The sequence below is a fragment of the Perca fluviatilis genome, chromosome 24 (genome assembly GCF_010015445.1).
Source record: "Perca fluviatilis chromosome 24, GENO_Pfluv_1.0, whole genome shotgun sequence".
NCBI classification, from domain to species: domain Eukaryota; kingdom Metazoa; phylum Chordata; class Actinopteri; order Perciformes; family Percidae; genus Perca; species Perca fluviatilis.
Genome location: NC_053135.1, coordinates 8,096,190 through 8,118,200, shown reverse-complemented (window position 1 = coordinate 8,118,200; position 22,011 = coordinate 8,096,190). Strand labels below are relative to the sequence as shown.

Sequence of the window (22,011 nt, the reverse complement as noted above, 5' to 3'; positions counted from 1 at the left end):
CAAGGAGGAGGTTCTGATTAATTGTGATCAGTGAAAGCGTAGAGGCAGTTCTTTTTCACATTTTTTTTGTTTTTTGTTGTTTTTTTTTTTTTTTTTTTGTCCCATTCTGAGGTTGCTTTTTTTTTTTTTTTTTTTTTTTTTGGGTTTTTTGAAGGGAGCCTGGTTTTAATTAGAATTTTGTGGCCCATGACAACAAAACAAAGCTGCTTTATTTCAGTGGCTAATGACTTGGCCTGGAGTAACGCTATCCAGTTGGCCAAGCTAAAAGAACATTTGCCAGAAAAACACACATGCACAAACAGGTATGCATGAACTCATCCACAGAGACACTTGTAATTGCCATTACAATAGTTCAGCCCCACTCCTGGAGGGAGTTGAGAATCCATGCATGTCAGTAAACAAGATTTCAGTTTGGTTTATCACATTTTGGAGGGGCATGTGAGGTAGTTGATGTTTTACGAGCACTACAACACTTTTTCGTTCGCCTATACACATGCAGAAACACATGGACGCACACACATCGTGAAAGGAATTCGTACCCACAAGGTCCTCATTAGCAGGCCAAATCTATTCATTCTCATCATGGGTTGCTTCACGCAGTCCAAAAAGTGGCCGGGAGATAGAAATGTTCCTGACCTGAATTTACCCATCTGTGAATCATATTTACAGTACATTCTCTCTCATATATTGATGGCTACCAAGAGAAGGCTCAACAGATAACCGCTTCAATCACATATTTTACCTTCAAAAGAGATCGCATACCTCCCCCAAGGCTGCACTATCCACTGGATGAGCATCAAAATGCCCTTAGCGATAGACGACTATGGGAAATGGGACAGTTTACTTTCATTCAATCAAGTTTATAAGTAAGTAAAAATAATTCCTTGGTTGAACTCGACAATAAGGTGTTGGCGTAGATGGGATCCAATAATCTAATGGTCATTCAAATGTCTGTTATTCCAAAGTGCAGATGGGTCACTTCACTTGAAACATGATTGGAAAATAATCAACACAAAATGTGCTATGACTAAACTTCACACAGGGCTTGTGTACGTGGTGTTAAGACCTCAGCTACTGTAAGGAGCCAGAAGATGATTTAATCTTCCCAGTGTGTGTGAATGAACACACATTGGGAAGATTACATCATCTTCTGGCTCCATGACTACTGTAGCCATGTGACAGGAGGACACTGTCCAACCAACCATTCACTGATCTGGCCTGTGGCCCCCCCCTGCCCACACACACACACACACACACACACACACACACACACACACACACACACACACACACACACACACACACACACACACACACACACACACACAAAAATGGGCCAATCAACAATATGGCCCTGTTCTATAAGAGAATGCTGACTGATAAAATGCCACTGTCAATTTGTTATTTCCATTCAACTGAATTTCTAACAAGGTCATGCTTCCTTGTTTTCTGTCCTAGGGGGCAATGGTCTCGTCATGCAACCGATTTCTTCGACATCGATTCTGATCTCGCTTTTGCACGATGCAAAAATGCTGCAAACATTTCAGACCATTTCCCCTCCCTCAGTGCTCAGACTCAAGCTTCCAGGTCATTTAAATACACCAGGTACAGGTGAAATCAATGAGCAATCACTTCAGTTCTGTAGAAAGAGGAAGCACTCTAGATGTAAGTGTAAAAAGGGACAAAAAGAGGACAAAAAGAAATAAATATACATTTCTAGAAATTGTTGACATATACCCTATATACAACTTCTTAAAGCTACATTGTGTAAGAATTTCTCCCATCTAGCGGTGAAATTGTATATGACAACCAACTGAATATTACTTTCTAGCCCTTCCTCCTATGGTGGCCGAACCCGAAATTAGCGCTCTCCATCGTTTACACGCAGCTGTTCTAGCCACTCAAATATTAACTTTAGTCTTGTTGCTTTGCCTGTCGCATTGTCTTTTTAATTCTCTTTTTCGCTTCCCTGGTGAGTAATCTCCCGCTTGCATTCGTCACGGTGGCAATAGGTGTAAGAGGGCGAAATGCGGAGGTATGTTCCTCTTTGGCTAATGTATTTTAAAGATGGAGGCGCTACATGGCTGCCGTCATTCGAGCGAGTCGCTCGTATGTATTCTGAATGATTCTGAATGGCAGATTCTACGCTTACAAGAATACTTTGATTAGTTGGTGGAAGTAAATCACACAATGAGTACATATTTGTGAAAGAACAAAGGTTTTTTTGCTAATCAACTCACAAAATTACACAATGTAGGTTTAATGTTGACATAAAAACAATAGTTTAGATAGAATTTGGATGCAAATGCGCATGCCCTGGTTGTCAAAGCTCTAATTCATCTCAGTGACTGTCTCCGTTCGATCTTGGACCACGATTGGAAAGCTCACAACTGCCCAGTGTATACTGGCCTTTAGACATACGTGTACTACCTCTATACAGAACATATGAAGAGAATACTTAAAGCCAGATGTGAAGGACAACACACTGAAACTGCGGTCCTTGAAGATTGTAATTTCACTCCATATCCTGTAAAATCTGTGTGCCTGCTGGTTCATACTGTAACTGTGTGTGGGAGAGAGAAAGTGGGAGATTGTTGTTAGTCATTTATAAATGTACTGAATACTTGTACTTATTTCATGTTCTTGAATACATTAGAGGATCGACACATAGCTACAAATAAAACATTTGAATCAGAAATTGCAGATGAGGAGTTCACTTTTGGGGGTTTTAAATTAGTCAGCTAAATCTGCAGTTTAAAACATGTAGTGGTGTAAATGAACAGGAGCATCATAATTTATAAACCTTAAACTTGACTTTTAAAAAAGTGCATGCTTGTAAGATTTATTTCATTTCTTTGAACCCGTTTGGTCTGTTGGAAAAATGCTGTCAGGCAAGAGTTTGAGTCTCCAAAAAGGACTTTTTGAAAATCTCGATGAACTGAGCATCCAAGTGGGCTTTTACCGGATGAGCCTCTAAGCGTGGTTGCCAGCTGGTTTCTGTTGAATCCTCTGCTGTGCTGTGTGCAGAGCTGTGATAGTAAGAAGATCCTGTCTGTAGTTAGTCTCTGGCACATCATCACAGCTGGCCATATGGATTGGAATTTGCACCGCGTCCTGTGATACCGCCGTCCAAAGAGAGCTCCTCTGAGGTAACTTCACCTCACTTTCACTTGCTGGCTTTTTTTAAAGCAGGACACCGTCACACTGGGAGGAAGGAAGGACTGGGCCATGTTGATGTAACAGTACTGCTGCTTCCTTCTTGGCTTCCCTTTGGTTGATTGGCACTGGAGGAGTTGGATTTCTCATGAGTGATACCTGTTAATAGCCCTAGGCAACTGTGTAGAACATCCACAGCGATTAAGTTACTTTCAGGTGTGGCTCTTTGACTGAACCAGTTTAAGGTAGAGACCTCCAGAGAGAAGTGGGGTACTTTAATTCTGGCAGGGCCTCACTTTTACAATAAGTATTGTAGGATTAGGTGAAGTTAGTGACAGACCTGAAGGGTAAAATACATCTCGACATATCTTTGCGTTTACGTAATCTTTAGGCGTCTCTCTCTGTGCTCTTTAAAGTCACTTTGGATGTTTGCGATTGACATCCCCTGCCCTCATTCACTTACAATCAATGTGCAATCAGCTCCACATCTAATTCAGAGGCTATTAGGTAGCCAGCTTCAGTAATGGTCTGGAGCAGCAGATATAATACACTGATTGAGGCTGAGTTATCCTCATCTCCTCTGTCAGGAACCTTTGTACGCGCACATTATTTAAAGTCCGTGCGTAATTACACGTTGTGAAAAGACATTAGGGGAAACCTACTAAGAGCCGTGAAGCATAAAATGTCAACTTCATTAAATCTGCTGCCAGTATTTGAGCCATTTTCTAATAACTGAGTTACGCTTATTGGATCCCCAAAGTTAGATTTAATGATGATTGGAGTACTTCTAAATATAGATCTGTATCTGTTAGATGGAGTTTTACACATTTCTGATACAAAAGATGTGATGTTTCACCTTCTGGAAATTAAAATCACTGAAATGGTTATAAAATTTCTAATAAATTGTGTTTGCTTTACTCATTGATATTGGGTCGAACCGAGGGGCTTCTGGCGTGTCCCGACTGAGATATGAATCAGCAATGCATTATTCAACGTGGTTAACATTATTAGGGATGGTGCGAGGCGACTCAGAATACCGCAGAGGTTCGAGGAAGGAGGGGCAGATGTTTGAAAGGTTTTCTTATCTGAAGTTTAGTTTGGGAAAGTTGAATTCCCCTGTGTTTTCTGTGTCTGAGTCAGAGATGAGTGAATGAGTGAGGGATGAATAATGCAGGTCAGGATCCTATTGTTTGGTGAAGGCCCTCAGCATCCCAGAGCGCAGCACAGGAGACTTTGTGAAATATTGATTCACCACTTAAAAGTTGTTGGGTGGGTGTTAGCTGGCTTGTAGGATGTGAATGGAGATTTTCCTTTTTTTCTGTTCTGGATAGACTGACACACTTCAGGTTGGGTAAACTAACTTCAGGTCTGATGTTGGAACACTTGAAAACAACACAGAAACCAAATGTGCCTGCACTTACACAATCAAATGTGACACAAATGTCACAGGTGAAACTAAATTGATACTTGACACTTAGCCTCTATCAGTCTCTTGTGTTGCATTCAAACTAGACCAACTGCTTTGTGGCATAAGTAAAGGACATTTTTGAGAAACATGCAAACAGAGCCACCGTTTGTTTTTTGTCTCAAGTTGCACATACTTGAAGACTCTAAAAGGAGGTGACCGTTGCATCAGATTTGACTGATTGCAATATTATGACACATGGTGCTATTATTTGACATAGACAAGTCACAAGGGGTCCTTTCTTTCAAGATATTAACAGGCAGTGAAAGAGGGGCAAGATACAAGACTATACTTCTACAGTAAATGGGGCAACTATTTGATGTAAGTCAGTGGGAAATAGAGGATTGTGTAGATTATATATGTAAATATTTACTTAAAAATATTGGGTAATAATACTTGGACAAAATATTAGAACACATCTCTGTATAATGCAATACAATCCACCAGCACCACAAACTCGCTTGAACATTCATTCTTGACCCTGGAAACAGTCGTTCAATAGTAGATTAGGAAAGCTCCGGAAGAAATCAAGTTTTAAAGCTTCAGGAGTAATCAACTAGTGTTCAACAAACCATCAAGTTGAATCGAAAACTTTCTCAACAAAAACTGCCTTCAAGAAGGCAGGATTTATTATATTAGACTGGATTAGCCTTATCTGTGTGTGGCTATCATACTGGCAGTGTATGTATTTACTATATTGGAATACAAGTATTTGATAATGGTAGGTGGAGAATACAACAAACGTATAACATATGTATATTATTATTTCTTGTCCAGAATATATCGTACATTTTTATTGTATTGTCTTATTGTTGGTCATGGTAAATGGTCCGTTCATTTATTGTTTTAATATGTATTATTAACAATAAGATGGCAATGTCATATTATAGATTTGGATCAAAATACGACACAGCACCTTGTAAACAACAACTGTCCTACCCCCCCCCACCAAAAAAAAAAAAACAAAACACAAAACACAAAAAAAATTTTCCCTTGCTAAAACAAATTTGCGTGACAAAACAGTGTTCAACTTGTAGCCTGGAGATGGACTTGCCCCGCTGGGGGAGCGGATAGCCGAGCCTTTCCAATGGCTGAGCTCAAACGTTGAGTGGCCCACATCCCTCCAGGAGGAGCAGGGGAAAGCAAGAGGTGGTATGAGATGACAGATGACAGGGCAAGAGTGGAGGGAAGAGGGGGGGGGGGGACAATGTGCGAGAGGAGGGAGAGACGACAATCGCGGAGAGGAAGGAGGTACAAAAAGAAGGAATGACAGGACAGGAGGTGAAGAGAGTAGAAGTGATGGCGGTGCTATAATTATAGGATATGAGAACCTGGCTGTCACTTCAGCTCCACTTTCAGCACGGCGCTACCTCGCACTGCTACACCTCCTTACTCCTCCTCCTCCAGAGCCTCTTCTCATCTTCAACAATTATTGGATATACACTGTTGATTTTCCTCTCCTCCCCCTTTATTTTCCTCAGTCTACAATGATGGAAAATTTTAACATTTTGCTGTTATCAGACCATAAAATTGTTCAGAAATAGTCATTTCATATAAACGAGCATAAAAAGACACTGATAACAAAGTTGGCTGTACCAGTCAAATAGGCATACGGCTATCATTGCCACTATTTCGGCTACTCAATACGTTCCTACTCCATGTCATCCCATTCCTCTTACTCTCTTTGCCCAGCATTTCACAAAAAAAATAAGCATCATTAAATATTCCAGCACACAGCTGCTGAATTCACTGCTGGTTTCCAGGGGGGGAAACTTACTGACATTTTCATTGTCCTGCAGCCAGCCAGCCGGGCTTGTGTTTATAAAGCCTGAGGAAATTGCACAAAAATGTACATGCCTGCAGTAAAAATGTGAGTGTGTGAGAATGTATTTAACAGATTCATATATACACAGTGTAATATAAGCATGCTTCCATTTTTTACAATAGGAAATTAGTCTGACAGAAAAGTGCAGAGATGCCCATGCCATACACAGTGGGCATATTAATATTTCATTGCCGAACTGTGTGTCGGCAGTTCTCCGCTTCTTCCATCCATCTTTTCCAAACGTTCATTTTTCCTTTTAATTTCTTTTTCACCACGTTCTCACTGAAGAGAAAAAAAAACAAAAAAACTACAAACTCTCTTACTTCCTATAGCCTATATTCTACTGTCGAGCTGGTTTTGGTTATGGTACGTCTCGCTTTACATTGGATTTTCCCCTCTGGGACATGATCTCTTATAGGATCCTTTGCTGTGTTATTTTTGCCACGATTGCGGTGTGGCTAAGTCAGTATGTCAGTCTAGTCTGTTATTGGATACATTGGCATGACATATGCTGCAGACATTCTTTTTTCCTGAGAGGATGAACCTTAAACACTTCGGTGATCCTCTGTAAGTAGCACCATCAACAGGTCAAACATTTTGGGTGAATCTGCAGGGCATAATTTAAGTCCAATGGCAACATTCAGTGCCAGCGCAGAAAGTACAGTAGTGTGAAATGCCTCACTCAGTATCATTTACCAAACACTCTCAATTGGGCGGTCCATTTACGCAGCAACATTTTCCCATCTCTCCCTCTGCCTTGTCAATGCTGCTGCTGCCCTCCACCTGTATTGCTGCCTGCTCTTTCAGCCCCACCACAACCGCAGCATCCACCTGCATCCGCCTGGCTGGGGAGGGGGAGCTATTTAATCAGCACTACCCAATATCTATCAATTTGTAATGTTACCCTTAACCATCATCTTTCCCTAACCTTAACCAAGTGTTTTAGTTGCCTAACCTTAACCATATCTTGATAATTTGCCATAACAACATCATACCACTTTAAAACACATTGTTACTGAACGCAAATTTGTCCAGAGAATAAACTCACCACTGCAGTTTTCTTAGGTGCCACCTTCTGGCTAAACCTGACTGTTTTGCCCCACTAGTGGTGAAGATCTAAGAAATGTTTTTTTCCATCCATCCAACAATTTTATTTACCATTGTGTTGAGCATTACAGCCCCATGGGGACACTAGTAGCAGGAGTCTTTTGGTGTCGTTTTAAAATATATTCCACCAGTGCCTTTCAGTCTAATCGCTATCTTGCACACTGCACATTACCAACCACTTTGTACTGTATGTGTCTCTGGTAATCAATCTCACCCTGCTGGAATCCCGATCATCTGCAAAGAAACAAGCGATCAGACAAAAGGTTTCTCATTCAAAATAAGACAGCATCTCCCACAAATGCCCTTCTTATGCAAAGAGTGAGAGGTGTGCCGTATCCTGCTTGTTGTTTAACACAGACTTTTAATAACAAGAGGCTTTGGCAGTAGATTTGCAAGGACAAGGTCAGCTAATGTGAGGCTGAAACTCTGCTGCAAGCAATCTTCTTTTAAGTAAACAATTAACCCAGCTAGATGACCAATGGCTGCTGATCTTCTATGCCAGGGCATTATTTGTTAATAGCAATTTTACAAATGTCTCAGAATGAATGTCTTGACAATAAAATGCTATGCACAGCACCATACAATTACAATTTACAGCCCTCATTGACAGCTCTCTGGGGACTTCAACAACAGGGAAGTAGAATATATCTACTGTAAATTCTGATACAATCACTTTAAAGTCATCAAAAACAGCCTGTGGCTTGATCTAACCTTTATAATTCATTAAAGAAGCATCTAGCTGCATACCTCTTCTTGTATCCTCTTTTTGGCCTTGGATAGAAGCTTTTAAAAGAACCCACTGGATAAAGTGTTGACTGCAATCATACCTGAATTATGCAGCCTTTAAAGAACTACAGGGTGACATAGTGTTTATACACAAGCTTCTTTAATATATTCCTTGCCTTATTTCTCAGCATTTTGTCCTTGGACGATGAATGACAGGAAAGCAGAGCTAATCTAAGTATGTTGTCCTACTGTATACAAACCCAGTTTGCTAAAGGCACATGCACTTTTCTTTGCACCAAGTTGCTTTAAAAAAAACAACCAAAAAAAACAGCTTATAATACCTTAAGAGCATTACAAGAACACTGCTGCATTATTCATTCCCCCGTATGCATCAAAGCAAAAAATGTATGATCAATGTTAAAATAAAATCCTACTCCTTTACTTTGTCAGTTTTGCCTGAAGTAGTCCAGTTAAAATTCTTCATGTCCTCAGTGAGTGGAAATATCCAGTGTGTGGTTTGAGCAGGGTGTGTCGGTCCACATCTGCGGTCTTCCACCGAGTCAGAAACGACAGTGTCAGCTTCCAGTCCTTTTCATTTCTCTGACGGCGCGCAACTGTCTTATTGTTTACCATCAGCACAATCACATGATGTTGTAGCTTTGAATATGTCAAACATTTAGTAAGGCAATTGCTGATGGAAATCCAAAGTGATCATTTGGTCGCAGTTTAGGAGGTAAATGCGTTGCTTTCAAGTCACATCTGCCAACAATTTATGTCCAACATGCATTTTCCCAGGACCTCAGTTTGTTGCGTCATTTTGAATCTGTTTAAAGTACTAGCAATGAATGAGATACTGTCTTTGTGGACTCCCACAGAGTGTGCAATTTCATGCAAATTTGTACTTTTCTGTGATAGTTCAAGCTTTTACTTAACTGAATTATACATGTTGAGAAAAATGTTCTTGGATAGAATTACAGTGAAAGTTTTCCTGTTTTCTAGGTCATGAAGCTGACTATTGAGGTAAGACTACAGACAACGTATTTTTCTGCTTACTTTGTGTTGTGATACAATACATTAGACCATGTTTATGTGGCAGTACTGAATACTTTATAACTATTGTTGAATCATCTTGTCAGCCTTGAGTCCACAGCCAATGCTCGTGGCTCTGTGAGGCTGTGGACACAGCGGTGCTTAAAGCTAAATGCAAAGGTCAGCATTCTTACATCTAATTACATTACATGTCATTTAGCTGACGCTTTTATCCAAAGCGCCTTCCAATTAAGTGCTAATTAAAAATGGAAGGTGTGTCTGTCGATTTTCTCGAAAACCATTCATCTGATCGACTTCAGACTTGGCTGGTGTATTGCTGAGGACCCAAGGAAGTGTAGTGTTGAGTACCAGCTCTTGAAAACTACAGGACATTAGTAGTGCAACACTACAACCAAAAGTACACACTGTGCAGTTTATTGAGAGAGGACTCCTATTTTCTGTTACTCTCTGTCGCTCGCTATAATACAATCAAGGACAGATGAAGAAAGAGAGACCGGAGAGACGAGAATAAACGCTTTTGGTCCCGGGACCCAAGTAAGCGCAGTGTCGAGTGTCAAGTTGTTAGAACGAGCAATTCTTCAGAAAAAGCTCTGAGCAGCAATTCCGTGCTAATGTTGGATTATATTAGATTTCCAGGTATTTGGCCATAAACTAAAGTATTGGACACATTACAATGTTGACCAGATGTCAATGGAAAGTGTAAGGATCACCAAAGTTCTGAGACATGCCAGAGTCTGTTCAAAAGTTCACCATTTACCCATCCAACAGTGCCATCCCTAGAGCAATTAACGCCACTAACATGGCTAAAAACAAACGTTATCCCCCTTCCATCCAAACTATTGTATCAGACAGACAAACTGCCCTTTACTCTCGTCATGTAAAAAGGGAAGTCGTGTCGAACAATTTAAAAGTCATCTCACACTTATCATGCTGGTCACGCCACACTGTTAACTTTTGTGCGACCTCAATCAAACATGCTGGTAAGTATCTGCTCTGATTCATGAGTTTTTTGAGTAAGACACACAGAGTCTTGCCAAAAACTGACATCTGAAATTTAGTGATATTCCCCTCATGCTTAAGACTCAACATGTGTAGATAGAAGATGACTACTGGAAAGTTGGAGCACATGAAATTTGTTTGGCTTTAGACTTGCCAGAAAACTGCTTAGGATAGCCACAGGCTCCTGCAAATTCAGTGGAAAAAGTGACTAACATGGTGTGTTTTTGCCCAAAGAACCAAAAGATCTCAATCCTGTATTAGGATCAGTCCCAAAAAAGGGTCATGTCCTCAAAAGCATAAAGTGGTGGTCTAATCACTGATGGGTTTCATTTAAAGATTTTACCTTTCAGTTGTTCTGTAATAGTTCTTCATCTTTCACAGACTGGAAGGGTTTGAGGGAAACAGCTTTGCATGATATCCTCTGTACTGTGGGTCCACATGCTTCCGAGGAGCAGAGCACCATGGTATTTTGTTGGTTAGTGAAACAAACAGATGTTTTGCCTCTTTACAAACAGATCTGAACATCAATTCCACATTTACTAAGTTGTGCACTTATACTTCAAAACAGGCCATCTCTGTCCTTTTGCATGCATATTGCACTGTGGTACATGACCTGCGTGCCTGGTGAAAGCGCAACGTGTTTGGGCACACCATCTGCCGAAGACATTTCCATAAAAAAAATATGCTCATTTAAATCAACACAGGATTTTCAGCAAACTTAGTGGTGGAACTAATTTCAGGTTTCCATAAAGTGCCCTTTGAATGACCTGCTAGTCTTATTTTGAAGATATTTTAAGGTTTTTCAAAGGATTTATAATTCAACTGCTTAACGCTGATGGTGTGAAGCTTGAGTTCAAGTAAGGCATGTTTGGAGCAGTTTCACTTTACCACTCCTCTGGTCAGTTTATGCAGCTTTAAAGAAAAACACAAAGGGGTTATGGGTAAAAAAAAGGTTTGACGTGTCTCACGTGTTCTACTATTATGAGCATCAGAGAGTTTGTAAATGACTTTGCTTTGTTTTCCAAGTGAGCTCATGTTACTTTTTACAAGTTCTGGTTCATGTAAAAAGCAGCAACTTTAACAGGCCATATACCACATTGCAAAGCTTAATCAGCAGGGCTAGGACCGTAGAAATCAAACTGGTAGAAAGGACATTCCCATTCAAATCAGCGTAGCAGAATGGTCAGAGCGGCAGCCATTTATTACGTTCACGGCAACAGACTAACTTCCGTGTAATGGAGGTGAGGTAACGGCCAAACTAACAGTAACGTTACGAGGCATAGCGAGCCAGCCATCCGCTCTCCTACCAGAGAGATGTGGCACACTTTATGGCCCCACCGACATGTGTTGTTACCATGATAGTTTTCGCTTTGCCAAACCCTCCTCCAAATCGCATTGGAGGAGACTGTCTACTCCACATAGCATTCGGGGATGGGAGGAAAACGTGCTGTGGTTTATTGGCATTTCTATGAACCAATCGCAATCGTCTTGGGTGGTGCTAAGCACCGGAGAAAAGCAGCGGTGCCGCTGCAAAATAGGCTCTGAAGGAACTTGTTTTGGTGTGTACATGTGTACAGTTATAAGATGTTTTAGGCATGCAGCAGAAAACACAGATTGGACAGATAGTCTAGCTAGCTGTCTGGATTTACCCTGCAGAGATCCGAGGAAAGGTTAACCATAGTCCTCATAAAATCGACCGGAGTTTAAAATGCCAACACAAAGGAAGCCCAAGACAACAGATACCCGGCCTAAATGAGTGAAATCCGATGGATTTTCTGGCGGCAACTGAGCAATCCCGGAAGTGGAACGTCAAGGATTAAGACTATCACCATGACAACTAACAACAATCTACATTTTGTTTTGCAAACAGCTCAATATCTATATTCTTTACAATTCTATTTCTATGGCTAGGACCAAAGGAAATTAAGCACCTCACAAACAAGTCCACAGAATTGAAATAAAAGTAGGTAAGACACAATCCAACCCACATTTATATTTTCAGTCACAGGAGTGAAGATAGGTGGAAAATTTAAGTAGAGTATAATGGACAATCAAGTTTTTATCTCTGCAAGTGCAAGGCTAGCACGTAGGTAGTGCCTTTTAAAAGGAAAATAAAAACCTTCAAATTACATTTCTCCGAAGCATCATTGTGACAGAGTGCACTACAAATCTCCAAATTAATAATAAAACCATGCACATTCACCGGTTTTACACTTTTTAAGTGACAAAACCAAACTCCTTTCATTCAACGCTCACTTTCTAAAATTGTATTTACACTTTGAGTTCTGGCACGTCATTTCTCACCTGATCTGAAAACAAGCCAGACAACCTACAAACATAACCTAAGTGTTGTACTGCCCACTGAGTGAGACCTTTAAGACTGTTCAGTGCTACCACCGCTCGGCAAATGAAAAGAAAGAAAAAACAAGCGCTGAAGAGGTGTTTAAGATTTCATGTAGCTTCTGAGAGCCCTTCATTCCCTCTCCAAGCGTGATTTTTCCGATTCATCTGACAGACCTTAATGCTTCCTAAGAGCCAAAGGCTGCATTGTTCAGAGGACCTGCTTGGTAAAAGTAAAAATATAGACTTCTACAGATGTAGAAATACAGTACAAGAATCAGAGAGCATAAAATATACATGAAGGAGAGTGGATGCTGTGGTTTGCCTTTTTATTTGAAAAGCTCTCAACATGATCTCAATTGGGAATTTAGAGGAGGATGATAAAGCAAATATAGAAATGCTATTTTATGCTATGGGGTAACAGAACACCTTTATGGTTTTCATTACAGAAACAAAGGGCCGACTGTTTGGTGCAGCTGAAGTCAGAAGATGCATAATGGCAAATATAATAAATAATTATATCTGGAAATATAAAAAAAATGTTAACAGAATTTTGTGAACTAATCCTGCAGCCCAGATTTATAACCTCCAAACGGCTGACTGACAAGCTTGAAGGAAAATAACTGTAATTTCATAACACGAGTGACCTCCTCTTGCATATTAAAAATTCACAGACATACAGAAATACACACATGCCCCACATGTACTGTGTGTTTGCAAAGCGGTCGACTGACTGCATGCTAAAAGCAGGTGAGAGGAGATACAAAATTCAGCACATGCAATGGGAAACAGATGTTGGTATACCGCAAGGTTGGGAGACCAATAATCCTCTCAACATGTGTCGACAGTGCCGCACTTGTGAAGCGCATATACTCATGTATGCAGAAAAAGCAAGATGATGAAATGCACAGCAACTACTACTAACCACAAATTGAATAATGTGTATTTGTGTTAATAACCGACCACACATACACACATACATGGACCGCCCAGCCACCCAACCACGGACACCGCTTATTTTCACTTTTGTCTCTGTGTGGGTGCTTGCTCTATGTTTGACCTTAGAACCTCTCTCTTTACCGCCATGGGGAGCAGTCCTCTAGACGTTGACCTTCTACTGGTGACTGCATGGACCAATGTATCCTCAAAACACCCTTAAGAACTAGTGTGTGTGTGTGTGTGTGTGTGTGTGTGTGTGTGTGTGTGTGTGTGTGTGTGTGTGTGTGTAAGGATTTCTGGCTGGATTATGTTGAATAAATGAGCTGCCCAGATTTTTAACCCTCGTTGGTGTATCTGTCTGACTGTCTGCATGATTTCTTTAACTCTTTTTCACGGAGAACCACATCTGGAATTTCCAGATTTTTGGTCCTCTTTGCACATCAAGCTTGTAGTGTAACAAGGACAACCTTGGCTGAGAATCGCACAAGAACTTTACTATTAATGCCATACGTGAGTGTCCAGGATAAAGGGTGGATTTTCTTTTTTGCGGATGGATTGATCCAAAATTTGCCTTCACATTTTGTTCCAGTGTAAAGAGAAATGCATGTTTAACGATTCATGTCTGATACGATGGAGAATGTATGGATTACAAGCACATTTTTTGTCAAAACCACACATTTGTAAGTAAGAATGGCTTGCAGTGCGTCATTTTCATCAGATCTGGGTTCGATTGGTTGTGTGTGTGTGTATATATATATATATATATATATATATATATATATATATATATATATATACACACACACACACATACAATAACACACACACACACACACACACACAGGCCTTGAAAACCAATTTCTGTCAAACCCTACTTGAGATTAATAAAACTATATTGTTTGACATATATAGTTCTTTGTCTAAAATCTTAAATTACCAAGTTATAAATTACCGACACATTTGATACTGTATATTATGAGTTTTCTTTAGTCTACAGTAGGTCGGGATTCTTGCTAATTAACCTCGTTACACTTTGAACTGTCCTATGGGACCCCTGAGCCATCTATGAGCCACAGCCATCCTGCTAATAACCCTCAGTTTTAGAGAGAAATCCCAAAGAGGAGCGACCATTTTGGAAGCGACATCATCAGTTAAACACTGACATTTGAGAAGGATAAGTAGACTCCCAGAGGACGGTAGATGAGTTGGAGCCACAATCTGACACACCAGCTTTTACACCACCACTTGTCAGTGAGTCAATTTGTTTTTAGATCATGCTGTAGCGCTGCAAATTGGCAAATAATTTTTGTTGCAGATATTGTCAAAAATGTAACAAAACTTCAGGCCTTGTTTACACGTACATGGTTATTTTGAAAACCGGAGACATTTCCCTTCGTTTGTGCCCTTCGTTTACACGCAAACAGAAAATTCGCCTCTGAAAACGAGTCTTTCTAAAAACTCCGGCCTGGATTGATATTTTTGAGATCTTCGTTTGCACGTTTGCATGTAAACTGAGACAAACGGAGGTTTTGGCAGCCGAGAGAGAGAAAGAGGAAGTGATTCGTTGCTGTTGTTCCTATTTTCGGGATTCTTATTGGCTAACGTGGGCTTGAGCTTCTTGTTACACTGCCACCTACAGGTTTGGCATGCTCTTGACGGCATTAACGGCATATATACACGGGTACATGTAAACAAACACTTTTCTGAAAACTGACAGCTGTGCATGATGTTATTTTTTTTTAAACGGAGAGGTTGAAATGTCAGTTTATGAAAATAGCCGGCCACGTGTAAACGTAGCATCAGTTTTGTTGCTTCTATCTTGCATACAAATGATTCTCGCACTTTTATAAATTCCTAAAAGAAGTTCTGTCAGAACTCCACTTGCTGAATTCTTCATGTGCAATTTACCTTGTACTTAAAGTTCATGAATAATTACAGCACAGAGGCCAAATTTGACTTTTCTAAATGCAAATCAGGTCGGGGGCCATGTGGGGATTGTGAGCCACTCAAATGAGGAAAGGGGAACAAAGAGCAACAAAGAGCAGAGGAGTCACCCATTTTTTAAATTGTGTTGGTTCTAGCAGTTGCCCTTTAGAAAAGTCAGTGGACTTAATTAAATTACCACGCACGCTCCGAGGAGTAAGCAGTAGGATACAGCCCTGAAAACAGAGCCTTGCAATCATTCAATCCCCTATCTAATGAGAATGAGAGCCACAGGGATGCTCAAAGGTTTTTAAGTGTCCTTCACTCACTATTATAATATCTGGATTTATTGTAGAGGAAAGCAAAGTCTTTGGCAAACGGCAGCACTGCAGCACAGCTACTGTCTTATATATCTGAAGGCTAGCATCTGTGTTCCTGCACATGGGTTTCAAAACCGCAGTGACTAAACAACCAGGGCTGATGGGAGATATACTGCCAATGCTTTCAGCCCTGCCAGCCACTCTCCTATATAGTGCCCTTTAGATCCTCCGGGCGCTTCATATTAAAAGGCATGGTTTTTCCAGGTCAGCTCGCTTGTTTGCTTCTCACAGCTAAGTACCGCTGCCTACTGTTAGCACAGCACATATAGTATAATTAAAGTTGGTTCATGGGTCAAGGGAGTTGTGCAGGAGAAGCTGGCACAGAGCCATAACAGCTCCAGACACGTGTGTCCCTTTCCCCTACGCATGTTCCAAAGCCCTGAGGTATCACCCAAAGTCATGAAGGCTTAGGGAAGGGGCCGATGCATGCAGACTAATATGGCAAGTGGAAAAGCCACAGAAGACTGGGCATGCAGAGGCAGAGTGTAAATGCCAGTTTCTGTTGTGGTGTTGCATTACGTTGCTTGGGAAGAAAAATGCACCGGAACATGAGACATCCAGGACATAACACAACCTCTCATTGAGTTAGCACCCAACCTGCTCTATGATGACAGTAATTCAATCCGTTTTAAATTAAATCTCCTTGCTCGGCCAGTAGGCCAGTCATTACAGCAGCCACACATTGTTCAAACCCTCAAAAAAAATATTTTAAATGCTAGTGGAATCCCAAAGTTTCCATAGGTATCATATATGTCAGGTTGGATTTCAAGCTTAGAGGTTTAATTTAATTAACCATAAAAAAAGCATGAAAATTACACATCACAGTCAACCTACGCTGATCACAAACTTGGTAAAAAAGGAGCAAGCGTTGTCTACTACTTGATATCATTTTAACAAGTAAAATAATGGATAGTGTTACAGTTAGCCTCCTTCTTTTAAATAAATGTATGTTTGTTTAAAATCTATATTATTGTTTGACTGCTTATGGGTTATTGCCCCATTTGACTTCTTTGTAACTATGCCCTTTTGTTTAAGGTAGTGGAGTGCCATGGGTATTTATAGATCAACATATGGGGCTTTGAATTAAATGATGTTCTGTGAAATCCTCCAGGCTTACGTATCATTACAAAATATTGTGTCACAAGGTTTTTAAACGTAATACAATACATTTTGACATATTGCACTAAGAGCAAATAGGTCAGCCATGCTTTGTTACATCTGCAACAGGCTACACAGATCTGGGGAATTGGTCGTATTTTCCATTTGCTATGATTATGTACTTATTATGATGATTACTCCCCAAGGACATTGCAACCTTTGTGCGTCATCCCCCAGCTATCATGCCCTTTGACTCCTGCTGATTTCCTTAAGTTATTTAAGGAGTACCCTTGTGGGAAAGAGTAAGGGAAACGGAGGAGTTTGTCCACGTTGTTGATCATGGTCCATCTGCCTTGTTAGAACATTTCATGTAAAGCATCTCCTTTGTTCCAGCAATTCTCCAGAATTTATTTTGTTTTATTTGCAAACATTTCATTTCCTTTTTGACTTCCTCCACTCAGCAGCCCTCTGGCCATGGCGCTCCGATGGCTCTGCAGTCCGCCATGTACTGGCTCTTCGTATAGAAAAGAATATTGGTCCAGCTGATACAGTATGTGAAATATTTCTGAAATGACTCAGTGGCAGGGCATAATGTCACCCTTCCATATTTTACTGTAAAATGTATATGACAATAACAAACTAGTGTGTAATTTCCTCATGCCCTGCAGAGAGAAAAAGGAATATACCTCTGTAGTGTAATATTGTTTGCTTTTATGTTTACGCTTTCATTTTTGCTGCAAGGAGGTGAACTGTAAACATAAAATCTTCCAGAGTCATAAAACTTTGAAAATTGAAACAAATGAATCCAAACTAAAAACAAAGTTCTATAAGTTTGCCACCTGTCACCACCAGGCTCTCTCTTTACCCTCTCCCTCACCTCTGAGCAAACATTTACTCCTGCTGTTAATGGTGATGGGGTCTTTGATGCTGTTGAAATTGGGAGTTTCATCAGGGAGAGGAAGTAGTAACTAGGACATAATGTTGACAGCTGTGACCCGTGTGGCTCATCTATATCGCCTACAAATACCAGTAATGTGGTATTTTTTGCCTTTGCCTAACCGTACAGATGGGCTAAATGGGTCAACAGACGGTGGGTGGGTGTCAGTGATTCCCTTCTGGTACAGAGCTGACCTCCTGCCTGTGGAGATTCAGCAGAGACACAAAAGGCTGCTGAGTCTGACGCTCCCTTACAAGCAGCCCTGACCTGTTTGTTTCACTTTCAAACTGTATACAGTACAGTACACAGCTGGAATCTGTGTACACAGTGTACAGGCACTGAAATAAACTCACTTTGGAACATACTGATCCCATTAATTATTCTCTTTGATGTACAGTACTTTTGGAGGTTATAATCTAAACTCCTGCTGTATGAGGGCAGCTCTCCACCTTGAGGCAGCAAGGTAACACTTGAGTACCCAGAAGTCACTTAACAAGATGTTATTAAACTGCAGCTTCCTTGTTAGAGTTTCTTCTAATCGGCTGGGGGCAGTTAATGTGGCAGAGTTCCAACTTTTGTTATTTAAAAAGGTTAGGTTTAGTTTGTGTCCACACTACGTTGGCTATATCTAAAAAACACAAGGCCTTTAAAGGGTTAGGGTTACATACCTTAGTGTAACAACATAAATGCCCGATTAGACAAGTTTGCTAGTCGATCGCTAAGTTTGAATGTCAACATAGCGGTCGCGTAAAACAGAATTGTTTATTTTATTAGATTGTTTTGCGACTATAAAGAAAGAATATGATCTACGTTTTGGTGCAGCAGCACTGGAGTTCCCGTTTGCTTTGGTAAAAAAGTAGCACATGGATGTAGCCAGACATTTAGAGAGACCAAATTACCCTAATTGGACACATTTCCAATTTTGAATATTTTATTTAGTCAGTCAACGGTCTACATTTTTGGTAAATTTAATATCCCAATGTAAAAGGTGTAAATGCTGTTTCAAAGCCTCATCCACAGTGCTTGGTGAAGAACAACTGAATCTTATTTTATTTATTTATGAATATAATTAATCTAACAACACTGGACTCAAACTATATACAAGCTCCATCCAGGTTGCCAAACCTTTCAAATCCCCCTTCGGAATACAAAAAGGACATAACCTCATTGTCCTCTATTGTAGCTGCAGCCCTAAGGTTGTGTTATGAGCGACAATCAGGGATGCTGTGGAGGGATGCTGCAGCAATCACGTGTTACTTCGGTGTAGAAATGTATGTAGACATGTAATCAAACCGGGGAAGTCGTGATAATATGGAGTGCATCTTAACTGCTATGGCACCTGGATGCCAGCAGACAAACCTTTTACAGGAACATCATGTTCATTTATGTACCATTTCCCTCTTTACCCAGAACTGGACATGTGACAAAAGTTTAAACTACAACAGCCTGACACAGCTGGTACACTGGTAATAGAATGAAAGCAAATGCCCCACTCACCTCTAGGTAGAAGTAATGGAAGAAACAACAGGTCTTTTGTAATATGTTCCATTGCAGTAAAGAAAGGATAAAAGCATTAGAAAAGGCCATACGTTGGCATGGGACATATTAGGAGTGATCGTTGAGCTCTGGGGAGATATTGAGACAGCTGAAACTCACACAAAGACAAAAGCAATACAGCTTTGAAATGTCTCTGAATGTCTCCTGGGAGCTACACTGTAAATTGTCTATTCTGCCCTCAATAAGCACTCATGCTCTTTTAGTATTGTTTATAGTACACAAGAACAGCCATTATTAAAGCAGTGTGCAACAAGAGGACCATTTCAGTAAGTTACCCTTTCGGCATGAACACAAAATTGGATGCACATAAATAATCTATCCAGGATAATACACATTGAAAACCAAAGGCCTTCTCCTGGGTGGATTGGGAGATTATCCTACCACTTCTCTAGCAAGCCAGCACATCTCAAGATTATCTCCCTACATGTCCACAGGCATGAGGGAAAGAAGATACAGACATGAAAACCAGCTCCACATCCTCTGTAATCTTTATGGAGTATGAAATAACCGTCTCTTAAAAAGCACAGCACATTCAATATTCACTTTAATCTGTTTTTTTTTTCTTCTTGAGCACTGAAGCAGATGATTAGGCATGTCTGCCCTCATCAGCAGGTCTTAGGCTCCCTGGTGGAGCTTGACATAGCTGCTGATCATGTTGTTAGGGGCTGTTGGAACAGCTTAGGTCATTCAAATCCTAACCACTGTCAGCAGGGGGTCCAAATTGCTTTCCTTAAAGGGATATATTGGATTTTATGAAATGGGGTTGTATGAGGTACCTATCTGTAGTCAGTGTGTGTTACCTACAGTAGATGGACGGCATGCCGGCAGTTTGGAGAAGCAGGCGTACCGGCACAAAAGCTAAGCAATGTACTGCTGTGGACAGGGCCACACAGCAAAACTTATATTAGCCACGCAAAAAAAAAAAAAAAAAAAATCAGTTTGAACGTATGCTATATTTAGAATATTTTCACTGCTTTACCTTGCCATCAGACAGCTCTTTCTGATGGAACCTGCAGCAGCTGTCTATGCACTCTTTAAAGCCAGCAGACTCCTTTGACAAAACCAAAGAGGAGTCTGGTGGCTTTGAGTGAAGATCAAAGTTGGATATAACAGCTTGAGTTCCCTGCCGGAAAGGGCTGTGTGACGGCAAGGTAGAGCAGTGAAAATATTCTAAAAATAGTGTACACTTAAATTGACACTGATCAGTTTTAAGTGGGCCTTTTATTAGATGGCTAAAATATCTTTTGCTGCTGCCCCCAACCACTGCAGTGCATTGCTTAGCTTGTTTCTTCAAACTGGGGACGTGATGACCTCATACATTCAACCCCACTTCATATCCCAACTATCTCATTAACCCTTATGTTGTCTTCCCGTCGACCATGAAAAAAACATTTCTGTTGTCACTATCTCAACGTTTTGTTTGCGTTTTTTTTTAACATTTTAAATCGCTTTTTCAAACATTTGACGCTTTTCACAACATTTTTGATGTTTTTTTCCCAAGGTTTTGTCACTTTATTTTGACATTATCTGCGTTTATTTCAACGTCCCATATTTCTGATATAACAAAAACTTTGAAAACGGGTCAAATTTGACCAGAGGACAACATGAGGGTTATGCACAATATGGGTAAATTAATGAATCTGTTTGAGTAAGCCATATGCATTCCTCTCTAAACACATTTGTTCTGGCCATATAATGACCCTAACATGATGCGAATAAAAACAAAAAGTATCTTCATTTGTGTTAAGTTCCAGAGGGGAAGAACAGTGCGAGCCAAGAAGAGATTTCTGCAACAGATTGGAGAGAAATGTTTTGCAGTTTTGACATTTTTTGATTTCAATGCTTTAAAGCTGGAATTTGTATGCTTAGCTGTTCTAGCCACAATTGCAAGAGCTACTAAAAGAATCAGAATGCTGGGTGAAGCTGAGGTGGGGTAAATGCCACAGTTGAGTGTGAGAGACAGACACCTGTCAATCAAGCAAACACACACACCACTTTACCCCTTACTATGCTATTAACAAAAGGAAATTACCAAGACACTCATGTCACAAGAACAACTGTTATCCGTTTATACTTACCGATACCCATTTACCTTGTTATAGTATTAGTGGCTAGAAATTGCAATTTTAAAAAGGTGTTCATCTACTGTATTTTATTTATGTCCTTATGTTAACATTAGGGACTTGCTTTATTGAGGAAGCGATGGATGTATTTTGTTGCCTTGTAAATGTGGAGCTTCAGTGTCTCATGATGGTCTACATGTTGATTCAACGATTTTTCCTTCCCACCAAGTCTAACGTTGTTGAGGATTTAACATGCTTTTATTTTCTGGCAAGAGATTGGTCACATTTACCTCACCAGCTCTTGGTAAATCCAATACCATATTAGTCTTTAAAAAACACAGTTTCGGCCCAAAGACAAACTGAGGTTGAATATGAAAACGTCAAACTGATCCCCACTGCTCTGTGCTTCTGTTCCCTTAGGTGACAACCACTACGAGTTAAAAGCA

At 40.3% G+C, this 22,011-nt stretch overlaps 1 long non-coding RNA gene across 1 annotated transcript in view; it reads right to left on the bottom strand.

Moving 5' to 3' along the window:
• The window catches only part of LOC120554753, a 117,707-nt gene that overhangs the window by 34,484 nt on the left and 61,212 nt on the right, over positions 1-22,011 (bottom strand). The window lies entirely within an intron of this gene.